A 7,892-nucleotide genomic window follows, 5' to 3' on the forward strand; every position below is an offset into this window, starting at 1 on the left:
CTAATTTTAAAAGTAGCAAATAATTGTACTATAGCCCTTAAATTACACTTTTTATAATAAAGGGTTTACCTATGTTGTAGAAGGATTCTTGATATAAATTTTTGATTAATTTTGTAATAGTTTTGCTTCGGAGTAGCGTTGTATTTTTTCCTAAACATTTTTGTTCAAAAACAAAGATAAGAAATGTAAACTCTACCTATACTTACATTTTATTTGTCTACAAGTAAAATATACAATATATGAAATTATAATAATTGTCGTAACATGTTTTCGAAGCATTCCAGAATATTCACACAAAAAATGTCAATCCATTATTAACAAAATTACTTTTGAAATTAACACGAGTGTATTAATTGAAGTTGAAAAGTTAAAATTCCACGACAATAATTAGAATTACACCTTTTGTTCCACCTTATTTCTATAATGTAGAATTCTATTGATGTTCTTTTAGCCGATGGAAATTATTGTAGTAATGAATTGTATAGATTATAATCGATTCAGCGACTTCTTGTCTAAAGGTTCGGCCAAACCAACGCGATCACACGCGATCAGCCGGAACGATGGCGACCAGACTTATGCATTGATCGCCATCGCTTCACGCCAGCTGATCGCGTTGTTTTGGTCGAACCTTTATGGAATGTAATGTTTTGTCATAAGTAGGCTAAAGATTTCATTTGAGGTATCTTATCCTGTACCGAAGCACTTGTAGCTATCATTGTGTCGGAAAGCAAACTTTTTTAAATCTTGATTATGGATATTAAAACTTCCTAGCGAATAGTCGCTTCTCAATTAAAATTTTAAATAAGTTGCTTAATTATGACTTTGTTGTCATTTTGTCCGGAAAAAAATGTTTAGATGTCTCAATCCTTAATATTGAATTAAGCCTATGCTTTCAAAGTTGCATAAAATAATGTCGTCTAATTATCAAAAAACTATTTATAACACTTATACGTAATTGAATGTATACGATATTCGGACGATTATACAGTTTTATACATCTGAAACTCAAAAACTTTGCTACGTTTTTGAAGTGAAATTCTTTCATGAAATCGCTGAATTGATTAAACGAATGTAATTAAGCTGTGTACATTGAAAATCATTTAAGTTAGTTAACGCTGTATTGTGTAACTATGTACTATACTATTGTTAAATGTTGATGCGGAATTTTTAAGTGAAATGACGATTTAAATGATGTATATTTGTCTATTTTGCAAAACATGACGTTAAATAAACAAGCTTTATATAAAAAGTTTTTTCTTATTTTTTCCATTCTTTAGATCGAAAATGATAATTTTATTATTTTGACAAAAAGTATAAGTTTTCAATTTTGGGTTCCTACTTACTCAAATTTTGTTTAACTACCTAAGTAGGTAAGTCAACTTTTTTTTCAACAATTATTAGAACGGTTAGTTTCAGGAAATTTGCAGCACTTTGAAATTTGATGAGTTGTTTCAAATTGCTATGTTTTATTTATGAGCTTCCTTGAGTTGTTTGTCACAACAAGTAGTTTGAAGAAGTAATTATAATGGATGACAGTTTCGAGAATAATTTCTTGATGGAAATTAGAAAAGCCGCAGCGGTCATGCTGTCCTAAACCATAAAGTCAGAAAGAAAGGACAGTGCCAATCCATGTATGGAAGTTGGACCAAGTGCTGCCCAGAATGAAACTATAGTGCATTTTGTTCCTCAGGCCAATACTGATTTGTAAACCGGAGCGCACTGAAATCTATCCCTGGAGTTAAGAGAAAAAAAGAGTTTTGTTTGGAATTATTTACATACAAAATATCATCGATGTATACCTACTACGCATGAGATTGCGCGATTTTGGCATTAAATAACACTCGCTATGTTGAACTTAACCATACTGCATCCGTACACCTTACTTTAGTACGACTTCGACATTATTTATAAGCGATCAAGCGCTGTTGCAGTAGTTTGGTTAGTTGACCGAAATTAATTTATTTCCAAAATGGAGCAAGAAGTTTCAGCTTACAGTAACTTTAATAATCGATTTAAATACACCAAAAAATTGATTTTTCGCAAGGATAGAGAACTAAAACTTCTTGCTTCATTTTGGAAATAATGATTTCTGTCAACTAACCAAACTATTGCAACAGCGCTAGATCGCTTATAAAATGTCGAAGTCGTACTAAAGTAAGGTGTACGGATGCAGTATGGTTAAGTTCAACATAGTGTTATTTAATGCCAAAATCGCGAAATCTTATGCGTAATACGTATACATCGATGATATTTTATATCTAAATATTTCAAAACAAAACTCTTTTTTTCTCTTAACTCCAGGGATAGATTGCAGTGCGCTTCGGTTTACACATTAGTATTGGCCTGAGGAACAAAATGCACTATGGGTTGATTCTGGGCAGCACTTGGTCCAGACCCTGGCACTATCCTTTGCTGGCTTTGATGATTAAAATATACTTCTACTTATACATTATATTCATCTGATAAAATTCCATCAAAGTTTATGCTATAGGTAAGTAAGTAAAAATATTTTTAAACGGGTCAAAACAAGAAAATGTGGACTTAGCCAGAAAAACTAAGTATTTGCAAAGCAAAGCAGTGCCTTTTTCTTACATTTCGATCATCAAAAGCAATCTTTACAAAGTTCAAAAATACCTACGTCAAACAAAATGCAAATTTAATTTCAAACAAGCTCATAAAAATACAGTTAAGTGTAAATTCCCGGAAACGTCGATTATTTTTAGCAACTTTGAAACTCTTGTACCAAAAAATCGACAAACAACATCACAGTTAAAACTCAAAATCATTTTTGAGTTCTGCTCCTCCAATTTGTTTTTGCTGCAATTTATTGCGAAAACAAAAACAATTCACTCCTGCATCTGAGAATCACAATGAACGTTATGCCTGGTTTATTCCGTCAATTGGCATTTCCAATAATAACAGTCAGTCCACAGCTGCGGCAAAGCAGCCAGGGAATAGGCATTCAGATTGTATTTTAGTACAAGGGTGAGAACCAAACATTACAAAATTATGTTTATTTTCATTAACTTGAAGAGGAAATCTGCAAAAGTGTTTTACATTAAAATTAAATTTTTCCTGGAGAAGAACTGGTAAGGGAAGAGAAGTGTTTTCAAACGACGTTCCTTCTAAGTACACAAAGTTTATATAAAACCCTTGAATGCCGCTTTGCCAACCCCAGTGGAAACAGTCTTATTCAGATTTTCTACATAACTACTGAAATTAATTTTAGGCGTTATACAACACATTTACAGCAATGATTCCGGTAGCTGCTGGTAATAAAAAGTACCTATACCTACTCAAATTTATGTATTATATTTGTGATAATGGGACTTATCCCATTCGGTCTCAGCGCTGCAACTCCTGTGTAGCCAGGATTTACAGCTTGACCGCAAAAAAAAAACCCAACCAGTGAGGTTCAATTTAATGATTTGTGATTGTAGGAAATATGTGTGTATAGAATGTGGTGGCTGTTCTCTTTCCATCACATCCTGGCAGGGTGGAAGGCGGGCGGGCGGAATGGTAGGGAGGCAGAGTTCCGCGTTCGGCAGACGTTAATCTTCCGGAATTCCGGCTGATGGAGAGATTCAGATCGTCACCCGCCTGCCTCGATTCCGTAGCTATTGCACCGGATTATTCTTATACAATCTGTGATAACGCTTGTTTAGATATGTTTACTTTCAGCGGAAGATATAGGGAAAGCATATAACGTACCGTATATCCCAGTTACATAGCAGATGAGGGAGGAACTTTGGTGGACCTTCCAGAAGCCGGGTGGTATGCCCAATAAGCAGGCTACTACCAGAGAAGGTATTGCGCACGAAAACTTTAACCTTGCTCTAGGTATTTACAGGATTCCACATGGTTTTAGTAGGCATGCCCAAGAGGTTGAGGGGACTATCCCGAAATAACGCTTTTACATTCAGTGCATATTATGTACTTCACGCTAAAGAGTTTTCCACAACAGTAGTCTGATGAGGAGCATCAGGTGATAGTAAAAGACACTTACTTCAATGCTGTAGAACGTGGTGGAAGATTTGCAAGCCGCAGATAAGTTTCTCATTATTTTCTAATTAGTTAATCTATCTTAGAATAAGTAAATAGTTACATCTGGCTGTGTTCCTTATCGCTTTAAGCCCTATCATCTAAGCTGTCGAAAGCTCTAAGTTTATGAGCTTGTTAGAGCAAACTTCGACCTAATTAGCAAGCTTTGTTAAACTAAGCCACAGTTAGGTAACGAGCAAGTACTGTGTGTTATCCATTGACGAGAGTATTAATGTAATAGCAGAAAAATTGTAATAAATACACTAATGCCCGTTTTCACCATCAATCCCAAATTTTTAAGTGATGGTACCCATGGTAACACATAACATGAAGTCAAAGTGGTCACTTAAAAATTAGGGATTGATGGTGAAAATGGGCATAAGCCTCGGTTGCACCACCTAACTTTAACGGTAACTATGACGATAACCGGTGCTTTTTTATGGAGTTTGACAGATTTTTGACGTTTGACAAAGTTAAAGTAAGATTTTAAGAGAATTATTTGGAATAACCAATCACATTTCCTGGTTTCCTGAACAAATGAAATCTGATTGGTTATTCAAAACACTTCCGTGGAAGCCGGGCCTTAGTTTACACCACATTAAACAAAAACATTAAAAAAAAACAAAAAAGAGATGTGACGTCTTAAAATAATGTAAAATATGAAAGGAACATTTCGAATAATAGTTACGACGCGGCAATATTCGTATCAAACAGCATATTTCACTGCACACGATGGAAACTTGCGAACAAGTATAGCAAGATATTGCCACTGCAGCGAGGAGCTCAGGCTTCTCAAACGTTACGGAATGGAGTGGCACAGACGTAAAAGGGCGTGCAATATCCAGAAATTCTAGTACGCAATGTGGATAGGGATGTGCTGATAGGGAAATAGTATTATTGTAAAAATCAGGAAAATACTGTTATTCAAATTCAAATAAAATAATTAAAATAACTTTTTGAAAAATCATTTAATTTAAAAAGTCAGTGTCCGTTTTCCTGCTGTGGTCCTTAAGTATGAGATGCTTAAGTCTCGAGAATGGATCAGATTTATAATTCCGGAACTAATACCTAAAATAACTCTAATTAGGTCCCTTAAATTAATTGCAAAACCTAACATCTCCGTCTAACGCCGTTTTCGTATTTTCGGGATCAATAGATACTCTACAAAGTAAAAGTTTTATTTAACTAAGTACTTAGTTAGTACCTATACTTATATACAGTTTCAAATGAATCCCCTAAAATGAGAATCATCTTAGGTAAATATTGGAATTCACACCCCTATTCCCACGTTGTTACTAGTCGCAAGTTGCTTAGATCCACCTAATGCGGATAAATTGTTTCTTTGTGAACGAGACGAGCAAACAAGGTTTGTGTTTGTGAAGTACCTAGTTTCGATAATAGCTTAGATACCAAAATGTACGTAGGAATTTTGGATGCTAGAAATAACTTAAATCTTGAAATAAATGTTTAAAATGCGTGACTATTTATGCATTAGCTTATCTTGAACGAATACTTTACCTATTTATTTAGAAGCCGGCAAATCCAATGAAACTAAGCGTCATGGGAATTTATTGCCATATATTGCTATTGTGCATTTTAGTGAGAAGTTTGAAGCTGTACGACAAGCGGTGATCAATTTGGAACAATTTAAGTGCAAACAAAGGCTTTGCGTGCTGTTGAAGGAAGAAACCAGGGTAACTCCGTATCATTAAAAGGTTTGCTATACATGTCACTGTTCATCAGAATCAGAATCAAAATGTAGAGCCACAGAGTAAATATTACTATCTTTCGATAGAGCCCACAATTGATAGGGTACCTTTACCCACACCATGGTTCCCATCGCCTAATCTTAATCCCCATAGCCATAGCCATCACCTTTACCATAACAACCCCGCAATACAAACATCCCTCAAAGTGGCGTGATGATTATAAACTTAGACGACTCGTGAAATATTGTTTGCGGAACCCTGATGGGAAGAGGGGAATGATGGGGAGATATTCTGGAACCATTCGAAATATCATACAACGAGTTCGAATAGGTGACAATAAGTTTTTATATACTCAACAAAATTAGATGTAAAAATGGTAAGTCAATCATAAAATCAAGAAGANTAATAGTAGTCTGATGAGGAGCATCAGGTGACAGTAAAAGACACTTCAATGCTGTAGAACGTGGTGGAAGATTTGCAAGCCGCAGTTAAGTTTCCCATTATTTTCTAATTAGTTAATCTATCTTAGAATAAGTAAATAGTTACATCTATCTGTACCTTATCGCTTTAAGCCCTATTATCTAAGCTGTCGAAAGCTCTAAGTTTATGATCTTGTTAGAGCAAACTTCGACCTAATTAGCAAGCTTTGTTAAACTAAGCCACAGTTAGGTAACGAGCAAGTACTGTGTATTAGTGTAGAGTATTTATGTAATAGCAGAAAAATTGTAATAAATACACTAATGCCCGTTTCACCATCAATCCCTAATTTTAAGTGACCCCTATGGTAACACATATCAGGAATTTTGTTTTCAAAGGGGTCACTTAAAAATTAGGGATTGATGGTGAAAATGGGCATAAGGCTCGGTTGCACCACCTAACTTTGACAGTATCTATGACGATAACCGGTGCTTTTTTATGGAGTTTGACAGATTTTTGACGTTTGACAAAGTTAAAGTAAGATGGTGTAACCCAGCCTTAGACCAAGGCGGAGCGGAGCAACAATCTGAACAAATGAAATCTGATTGGTTATTCAAAACACTTCCGTGGAAGCCGGGCCTTTAAAAAAAACATAAAAGAGATGTGACGTCATAAAATAATGTAAAATATGAAAGGAACATTTCGAATAATAGTTACGACGTGGCAATATTCGTATCAAACAGCATATTTCACTGCACACGATGGAAACTTGCGAACAAGTATAGCACGATATTGCCACTGCAGCGAGGAGCTCTGCTTCTCAAACGTTACGGAATGGAGTGGCACAGACGTAAAAGGGCGTGCAATATCCAGAAATTCTTGTACGCAATGTGGGTAGGGATGTGCCGATGGGAAACTAATATTATTGTTACATTCATGGAAATATATGTAATGTAACACACATAAATTTATAAATAATACATTGAATTTAGAAAATCAGGGACGTTTGTCCTACTGTCTATGAGTATTTTGGTCATAACCATGGAACATAATTATTTTTGCAAAACTTGATAAAGAATTTGATTTAACCTAGGCCATCATTATAAAAATCCAAAAAAGACCTAGATCTCTAACTAAAAAATCCTAATAAAATAATAATCCTAAAAAAGTAACTAAGAGCAAAACCCCCCAGGTTTTTCGTAAATAGATAGTTTTCAAAAGTTAACTTATGCTTAATTAAGTTATTAACTAGATACCTATAGGATTCTTGAATACAGATGTCAAAATGAAACCCCTAAAATAAGATTCGTCTTAGAATAGGAATTCACAACCCTGTTCGCACGTTGTTACTGGTCGCAAGTTGCTTAGATTCACTTATTACGGATAAATTGTTTCTTTGTGAACGAGACGAGCAAACAAGGTTTGTGTTTGTGATATACATATAGTTTCAATAATAGCTTAGATATACCAAAATGTACGTAGGAATTTTGGCTGCTAGAAATAACTTAAATCTTGAAATAAATGTTCAAAATGCGTGACTATTTATGCATTAGCTTATCTTGAACGAATATATCACCTATTTATTTAGAAGCCAGCAAATCGAATGTAACTATGCGTCATGGGAATTTATTGCCATATAGATATATGTATACTATACGCAATTATTGCTATGGTGCTTTCTAGTGAGAAGTTTGAAGCTGTGCGACAAGCTGTGATCTATTTGGA

Source organism: Ostrinia furnacalis, unplaced genomic scaffold, assembly GCF_004193835.3.
Source record: "Ostrinia furnacalis isolate ACB-3 unplaced genomic scaffold, ASM419383v2 OfSCF1131, whole genome shotgun sequence".
Classification (NCBI taxonomy): Eukaryota; Metazoa; Arthropoda; class Insecta; order Lepidoptera; family Crambidae; genus Ostrinia; species Ostrinia furnacalis.